Raw genomic sequence first — 8,652 nt, 5'->3', positions numbered from 1 at the left:
AGGATTAAAAAAATATAAAATCTGTTTTTAATGCAAACTGTCAGGACAGTATAACAAGAAATATGATCATGAAAGAAATTACTTTCATACCCCTAAAACATCTTTCTTGGGTTAAGTCCAAAAGGAGAGCTCACACTTAGCAGCTGTTTTCCTGCTATGGGTGAGGGGCTAACTAGACATGTGCAAAATGAGTTGCATGGCTCTAGCACATTTCTGACTACAGGAAAAACAGCCCCTTGTTGCAACTGTGCCCATATTACCCTACAGAATAAGCTCTTAAAATAATAATAATAATAATAAACATTTAGTGATATGTATAACATATTGTATCCCACAGGAATCGCATGAATATGTGCAACGTAAAAGATTTATTCATGAGGATTTTTTTAAAATGCATGTTGTTTTATAACTTGTCCCTTTCACATTCATAATACAGCTGACAAATCATAAAGAAATAAAACAGGCAAATTATGCTCCATTATTTCCATTTTTTGCTTGTTTGACATGGTAATATAGAATTCTGCTGAAACAACCAGAAATTGATTGTTTTGCTCCTCAGTTTGATGCCTAATGTTTGACAGTTTGGTGACAAAACTCAGGTGAATTACAGCTGTACATGGAGTTTTTAAGAACATAATGTTATTGCTCCTTTCACACTGTAGTGTTGACAACTTTCAGTTCAAAACTTTTACACTTTGTAAAACTGGTAGTAACAAGGCTAAACTGGGCTACCTAAAACCAGTACGCAATAAGTCCAGTTATTTAAGTGCAAAGATACAGTGCCACGGTTCCACTTTTTATATCTTGCATATAACTGTAATATTAACAAAAAGCTGTTTCCTGTCTCAAAAGTATCTGTGATCAGTGATACAGGAGGCTGCTACACAACCATGAACTTGACCGGATTATCTTAATCAACACATGCACTGTAGATTTACAGCAATACATAGACTCATTCTCAAGCTGAGACACATTCCAGAAAAATGGACTCGGGCTGTTGCTAATACAAGCAATATACTGATAAGCAAACCTTAATGGCACATTATAACAAGTTATCACTCAACACTCAAGTGTTTTAATGAGTTTGGCTTCTTATACACAACCTAAAATAACTCTGGCTTTGAACACACCCCTTTTCAAATCTGACTCCCGGCCAGCAGAGGTGAGATGAGGACAATACTACTTAAAAAAATACTTTGAAGATCAGGTGGTGTGCGCCACAGTGGGCACGAGTGTTGACAGAGCATTTAATGAATGAAGGTGCTATTATCATTTATACATTCCTTTTCTGTGTAAACTACCTGGACTGGTTTCCCCCACAGTTCACTCGAGGACAGGGGAGCTATTAGACTGTCTTCCAGTGTAATAACAGTGGACACGTGCTGTGTCAGAGATTGGTTGTTCTCAATGCAGACATGGTGATTTTTGCATGATGTGGTGTATATGTCTGTGTGTGTTTGCATGTGCATGACAAGCAAATGAATAAAGCATGTTTATCTTGAGCCTGCCCAGCGTCTGTAAGGTCTACCTGCAAAAATCGCTGACATGTTCAAACTTTTCATTAGTCTCAGCTCCTAACAGCTGGACTAAATGATTTTGGGGGTGTGTGCGTTAGCCAAAGTAAAATCATTTTCCCAGGACAGGAAGAAGTCAGCTCACCTCACATGACTCTCACACAGTCTCAGCCTGTCAGTTAAACATTTCATACTTAGAAAGAATTAATAAACTCCTGTCAAACTCAGTGAGGACGGATACATCTCGGGGCTACATAAATGATGGCTTATTCCCTGAAATCAAATAACAGGAATCTTGAAAAACACAAAATTATCCAGTAGCATGGGAAAGAGGTTGGGAAAGAGGTTATTTGAGGACTGAGCAAGTTGGGACGTTTCTCAACAGATTGGAAAACTAAGCCCAATACCAGTGAATTTGATAAAGTACAGATCACTTTACAGATCATTTTGTCTGAGGTCATCAAATAAAATCAAATCTAAATTTACTTATATAGCACTTTAAAAACAAAAATAAATAAAACTAGATCCTTATAATAATTAAAAGCAATAGAAGAAAATTAAACACAAGTAAGATAAAACCAAACAACTGAGAATATCAGTGTTAAGAGCCATGGCAAATAAATTAAGCAAAGATTTTAAAACAGTCAGGTCTGTAGTGGATCTAACATTAAGAGGTAGTCTGTTCCAAAGTTTAGGGGCCACAAAGATGAAAACACGAGCACCCCTGCATTTGTACCTAGACCTTGGTACCTCAAGTAAAAACTGATTTGATAACTTAAAAGATCTTGCTGACTAGTGCCATCCTATCAGATCATTGAGGTACAGAGGACCATTTAAAACCTTAAAAACTAAAATCAACAACTTAAAATCAATTTTAAAACAGATTGGAAGGCAGTGAAGAGAAGCCATGTATTGGCTACATGACATATACTTTACATATACTTGTCACGTGACTAGCAGCAGCATTTTGGACCATCTGGAGACATGCGAGCAGCGAGTGGCTGACTCAAGCGTACACTGAATTGCAATAGTCAAGCCTAGAGCTGACAAAAGCATGAATTGCAATTTCAAAGTCATTGAAGGAAAGAAATTATTTCCTTTTACTCGATAATATTAGTTGGAAAAAGCTTGACTTGAGTTGATCTGTTTGTCAAATTTCAAATCATAGTCAAACATCACTCCGAGTCCATGTGTTAAACCACACAGCTCCAGAAGGTCAGATGGCTGACATTAGTCCTTAAAGCCCCTGATGATTAGCTTGCTGTACCTTGAAGTAGTGAACATTTGGGTCACTGCCATTTGGTCGGTTTTACACTAATCAGCCATAACATTACGACCACCTTTTAATACTGTGCACACAAGAGTCAATCATGCCACTCTGCAGCTCACTGTGCATCTTCTGGGAATCTGTTTGCTTCCGTATTTATACTGTCTGAAAGAGCATGACTGTGTCAACCACTCATTGAAAAACCTATGTAAAAGGAGTGAAACCTGTGGTCGTGAGGACAAGGCAGAGATAATTTTTTTAGACACATTCAACAAGCTCCCCACTCCAGGTGTGATATCACCACTGTAGGCCGCTGAATGTTTATCTTCATAAAGACTATTGTGCAGTATTTCTCATTATCAACCATTTTTACAAAGATTCAAACAAAATTGAATCTTTGTAAAACAAAAAAGAATGACATTTAAGCGGTACAAAACTCTTAGGGTACATCTAATGTCTCTTAAAATATCGTTCATTCTGGTCAACTGAGGATGTAGGACACTCTGAGTCTTTTATATCAGCTCTGATCACCGAGGACTGAGGATGGTGGTGAAGGAGCCATGACCAAGGATACACGAAACCATTATCGTGGAAGTTTTCTGTTAACTGACATGCCCCTTCATCAGAAATCAGTTAATATTTGGATGCTTCTGAAGAAAGGATGTCTCATGTCGTTAATAACGTGTTTCCTCGAGTCCTCTCTCCTCACATTTTACTGGCATTTTACATGGGTGAGACTAAGATGCAAGGAGAGATAAGACACAAGTGAGGGAACAACAGTGCTTATAAGGGACTTGGGATGGACCCTTACTTCTGTTCTGAGGACCATGGATTAAAGAATAAGGAGGCTGGCTGGAGGAGCCGTGAGTGAGGATACATGAGAGTAAACTTCACCAAAGTCTTTTATGGACCGACTCATCCCTTTATTGGAAATCAGTTGGTGACTGGAGGCTTTAGATGAAGGATCAGAGGAAAGGATGTCTCATGTCTGTAAGAATGTGTTTCCTTGATTCTTTCTCCTTGTGTCTTATGTGAGTGGGACTAAGGAAAAAATAAAAGTGAGGAAAACCTGGATGCAATTAATGGAAATGAGATTCACCCCTAGACTTGCTCGGAACAAAGGTAACCTCAAAAGCTCAGTAACTGAAGACATTATGTCCCAGCCAAGAAAGTCCTGCACATAATGCCTTCATCGTGAACCACAAATGGTTTTAAACTCTGTTTTTTTTTTTTGTACAAAACAAAATTTATCTTGTCTATTCATTAGCTTTAGAAGTGCTGGTAACAGGAGTTTGCCTTGATTTGTACTAAACCATAATTTACGTAGTGTGTAGACTTAATTAATCAAGATTAATTAACTATAATTAAGATTACTCGACCTTAATTAATCTTAGTCTGTAAAAGTTTGTGTAGTCTTCATGCTAAGCTACACTAACTGGCTGCTAAATGTTAATTGGTTAGCTTAGCTTAACCCCAAGAGGGGAAAGTAGGGGAGACAGTAAGCCTGGCTGTGATGAAATGGAATAAGGTAAAAAAAACAAAAAAACAAACTAAGATAGCCAGGTCCTGATTGGAGCTCCATATTTAGTGCTCAGTGATTCTATGACAGTGATATTGGTCTCCTCGTTGAATTCTCAGCAAGGAACGTTTTATTGGAAAGTTACCATTTCACTTTCCAAAATGTTGTACTATTCCTTTACTCTTTCTGGCTATTGTTGGTGGCCCAAACACAGCACAATCACAACCATAGGACCGATCAGGTTGGCATTCACAGACATAACATTTAGCAATGCTGACAAAACCTGAATAGATAAACATGGTGCTTCTTGCTTCAAATTGCTCCAGCCACCTTTGCTGAAGTTGTTTTCAATCCTCTTCTCACTCCTGGTTCCTACGCCTACAGCATGAACTGATGGGGCAAGTCAGCAAGCGGCCAGAACCAAGCCTGCTTCGCCCATAGGCGGGGACATAACCAAATGAGCTGGCAGCCGAATACTTATTCATACAGGGCCATCAGGATCTGTCTGTTTTGGCATAGTGTGTGCATTTATAATTGGAGGAAAACTGCAATACACCATAGTGTTTGTGTGGGGCAAGAGACATCTTGCTGTGAAGGATCTGAGGCAAACTCACCTCCACATGGTGCTGTACTGTGTGTTTCAACAGGATTATTACTTTTCCTTAATCCTACACTGGCAACATCCTGGTTCTCTCCTCAAAGTGATGAAACACATCTTCTCAAAAGTTAAGATGATTGTTTGACACTTCAAATACATGATTGTCCTTGGTGTCCACAATGTCATACTGTGTATGTGTGGTCATTGTTGACGCTGCAGTAATACTGTATATATTCATCCTTAGTCTGTTTCTGACTTACAGTACTAACAGTCTAAAGCACCCAAGTTTAAATATTAGCTTCAGGCGTACTTGTATACTAAAGAGAATGGAGGCAGCAGTAATCAGCACTTCTTAAATATGAATATCTAGCCAATCCCTGACTTTGATTGCACTCTAGTGGATGACTGGAATAATTACATTCATTTTCTGAGTTTATCTTTCCTATATTTTACCATGTCTACTCAAATCACTGAGGCTGATTATTTCTGTGGGGTCTGTTGTTAAATGTACACTTTTAAGTTTATTAGTTAGGCCAACAGTAGCCCAAACTAGACAATATATATGTGTGTGTCTCCAGCTTGCTGGTTTCAGGATTCACACGAGAAGCCAGTCAGTTATTAATCAAAACATCATGAGTCCATGGCTAAATGAAGCCTGAAATATGGAGCCTCCTGAAACCAACACGGTGGCAACACGGAGAAAGGTGACGAAGAAAGCTGAGTTCTCTAAATAATATGTGTTCATCTTATACTTGTATAGCTCATTTCTGTGCTTTATGTTCACAATACTTGGCCATTCACCCTTTCGCACTCTCAAGTGCTCACACATTAACTGGACAAGTCAGGAACCCTCCCCATGACACCAGTAATTACAGGTACCTTTCTCTATGTTGCCATGTGCTGGTTTCACTTAGCCACGGAGTCATGATGTTTTGGTCAGTTACTGGCTTTTTTCCATGTTGTGATCTGGCGCTATATAGAAGGGTGCTGTTGGGGGGGTGGGGCACCCCCTGATATTTCTGCAGATAAGATTTGAAACACTGACACAGTGATATTCACATATCTTTCTCCCAGAGCCTCCAGTCCCTTCATGTACACCAGAGGGTCTCATCTTGTGATTCGGTATCAAACTGTTGTAATATATTGATGAGATGTACAAGGGTTGAATTCAGTTTATTGTTATCGGTCCTGGTGGTGTTTGTGTCTGTTTTAGCACCATGAAGATAAACGAGAACACTCTACTGGAGAGACACAAAGTTGGGTTGGTTCCTTACAATGTGAACCACGTGCCCAGGTAACGTTACCATTAACACCTGATTAGTGTTGTTACACACACGAAGCCTGTCACTTTGCTTTTTTATTTCCCTCTGCTGATATCTTTAGTGATGAGTGTTTGAATGTCATTTCTTTACTATCAATGCTTAAACATGGCAGATGGGCTTTATTTCGACTTCTAAATAAGTCTGCAACTAATAATAATGTTGAGAAAACAATCTCATCACAAGTTCCATTTAGTAGTTTTTCTGGAGCTTTTGATCGTATCGGTCTCATTTGTCTTGGAGCATCTGAAAGCTTTTTGTCCAGGCTGACACAGGGCGGAGAAATAACTTAGGACAGGTGACACATCTGACCCAGCTGTCAATACAAGCTTTTGATCCTTTGACAGTTTGAAGTCTCTTTAACTGGCACAGCAGAACCAGCTCCAGTCCTTTGGCATCTGGATACATGATCAAGTTAAAGCTGTAGAAACCTGCAGCCCCTGTCTCTTATCCACCTGTTTACACTCTTCAGGTGTCATGAACGGATGAAGCGTCCTGAGCTGTAGCATCTGACCGCCTCAGAGCCACCGAACCTGGAACAGGAGTATGACATGAAGGGGAGCTGGAGGGAAGATGATGACAGTAAGACTTCTTCTGCAGTAAATGTACACACAGAACATGCTGTTATTCATCCTCTAAAGTAGTTGTTATAAATCTGAAGGCTTGTCAGACTTGGCCTTTAGCCTTAGATTTTTTCATGTGAATAACTGGACACCTTTATTTCTCTGAAAACTAACTAAATAAAACAGAAAGAAAAAACCTTTGGTTGAACTGATCATATAGCAGTGGCTGGAAAGATGAATCTGAGAGAACGTCTTTTACTTTTGTTAACTTATTCTAAGTTAGAGTAACAAGTTTTTAACATTTTTACAATGCGTACATAAATAAGCTAACACATTGTCCAAATAACAGAAGCTTATTTAATACAACTTATTATAGGATAAAGTGAAAAATGATTCAGTGACATTTGCTTTACGAGGTCAACACTGCTTTCAAGTTCTGTCCTTATGGCTTCCAAACCATTCCTTCCAGACATTTGTACCATCATCCATCAGATTTGTTAGGTTAAAGTGTTTATTAATAACTGGTAATCATTGGATATGATATGAAAATAAGACATCATTCTTTCTGAGGTCATGCACTAGTAAAATCATTCAACTTTTACTTAAAGAAAACCTGTTTAATTTGATTTTATATTTTTTGCCAGAGTGCACATTCCTCATCTTAAATAAGCAGCGATGGGGAGATCCCAGTATAGAAGAGGAGCAGTGCATGGTGGGAGATGTCAACATGTTCCTAACGGACCCAACAGACTTCTCCTCGGCTGAGCTGGAGATCATGATAGCAGGTGATGCCCAGTGTGCTTATCTTAAAAGTCACAGTGTAGAAAATGTACAACCCTCTTGAATTACTGCCCATTTTTCTGCAATTCAGTCTTGTACCATGTTCATCATTAGTTGGAGAATCAACCTGTGGTGGAGCAGGAAAAATAAATGGAAAATCGGCATGAGAATGCAGACAGCAGTGGATGAGATTGATGCAGGTGTATAGTTTGTTGTAAGACGACTTGCAGAATAAACTACTTTTAAATTATTTGTGTGTTTGTCAGGAAAAGCAAACTTAGTGACAAATCTGATTTTTAAATATATTAGTAAAAGCTGTAGATAGCGTAGTTGTGTACATTTTTCTTTGCTTTTATCTCCTGCACTCTATTTACATTGCACTTTTTTGTATGCAGACTCAGAGATATGCACAACATATTCCTATTCCTGTACGGCCTGTATTTGTGTAAATGGTAAATAAATCTCTTGAACTTCATAAAAAATATGAGTATTTAAACCTATGTAGCAATATTTCTTTCTTGCTACACATAACAAAGTGAAAATTTGTGAGATGGCTGCATTTTTTTTTACTTGTTTTCACTGAATTATCTATTAGTCTAGCTATAAGCTATTTCCAGTACTCAGGTTGTTCCTAGTTGTTACATTTTTTAAATAACTTTTTGTGACTTGTGAAGCTAACTGGGCCAACACATCACAATGAAAACAAAGTATTACTGTAACTAATGTACCTCTCCATTCACTTTAAGGTCACAACAAAACCCAACAAACTTAAGAAAATGTAGCATTTAATGAGGACACTGTCACAGTCCCACTGATGAGTTAAAGCAAAGAAACAGTCTAGCAATAAATGGTGTACGAGTGAAAGCTGCCCCAGGCAATCTATCAAACATATAAATTGTTCCATGCTTGCGCTATAACACCGAAGTGTTGACTAAAGACCCTTCTAAGATTCATTCAGGTCCTTATAATAATATATATAATATATATATATATAATATATATTGTTTTGGTGGATTCTGTGGATCATTTTACACACATAGCTTAAAAAAAACAGACTTGAAACTAAAAATAGCCTTCAGGTCGTGGCTAACT

Source organism: Monopterus albus, unplaced genomic scaffold, assembly GCF_001952655.1.
Source record: "Monopterus albus unplaced genomic scaffold, M_albus_1.0 scaffold452.1, whole genome shotgun sequence".
NCBI lineage: Eukaryota > Metazoa > Chordata > Actinopteri > Synbranchiformes > Synbranchidae > Monopterus > Monopterus albus.
This window is presented reverse-complemented; position numbering follows the sequence as displayed.